We start from the raw sequence: 823 nt of genomic DNA, 5'->3' as shown, positions 1-823 counted from the left end.
GAGGGAGCGCCGCACTGTCGGAGGGTCAGTGCTGAGGGAGTGCCGCAATGTCGGAGGTTCAGTACTGAGGGAGCTGAAGATTGACCAGAGATCAGGGCTGCAATCCTGGAGTTGAACACTGGAAACTGCTTCTTGTTTGTCATTTTCTGGGCGCCTGTTAATCCTCAAAGATGCTTTCTCCCCCCTGCAGAAAGATGAATGACCTTTCTCCATACTGGAAATATGTCTTTGTTGATTTGATCAAAGTTAATAGAGAACGAGCTGTCAGAGCTTGGAGCCGTCTCAGTGAATTGATGAATGAACTCTACCTCTTGGCCATGATGATCTTCCCCATAACATCCATCCCAGCATTCCCCATTACCCCTCCCTTACTGAGCCCTGCCCAATCCCGTTCTCACCCTGTCTGCCTGTCTTCCTGCACAACCCTTTTATTCTATACTGCGTCTCTCTTTCCACTTCCCCCAACCCCTCATTTGCTTTTTCTTGACCCTGTCATTTTCCCCCACCACTTTCCAGGTCACCCCGCACACCCCCCACCTCCGCACCCTCTCCTTATCCCTCACACATCCCCCCGAGCCAGCTCTGAGTTTGTCCCCTCCCACTGTAGTTCTCCTGGCGACAGTGAGATGAAAATTGAATGTGGTTTTCCAGCAGCTCACACTGGGCGCCTCACTGTAAACATCAGATTTAAACAAACTCCTGTCATTCACATCTCAGCCACAAATAGCTCCCAACCAGCAGATTAAAGCAGGATTTGCCACGGCCCTTCTATTGAAAGCTCATTCCTGACAGTGCAAATCCAACAGGAGAGACGGAATATAAT

At 50.1% G+C, this 823-nt stretch overlaps 1 long non-coding RNA gene across 1 annotated transcript in view; it reads right to left on the bottom strand.

Annotated features, from left to right (window-relative positions):
* Positions 1 to 344, bottom strand: part of LOC125485424 — a 35261-nt gene extending 34917 nt beyond the window's left edge. The window contains exon 1 of the long non-coding RNA XR_007264152.1: positions 309 to 344. This is a non-coding gene — a long non-coding RNA (uncharacterized LOC125485424). The remainder of the gene's footprint in view (positions 1 to 308) is intronic.
* Between the last annotated feature and the right edge of the window lie 479 nt (positions 345 to 823).

Source organism: Rhincodon typus, chromosome 19 (assembly GCF_021869965.1).
Source record: "Rhincodon typus isolate 14 chromosome 19, sRhiTyp1.1, whole genome shotgun sequence".
Lineage (NCBI taxonomy): Eukaryota > Metazoa > Chordata > Chondrichthyes > Orectolobiformes > Rhincodontidae > Rhincodon > Rhincodon typus.
The sequence above is the reverse complement of the archived record's forward strand: the minus strand, read 5'-3'. Positions and strand labels throughout refer to the sequence as shown.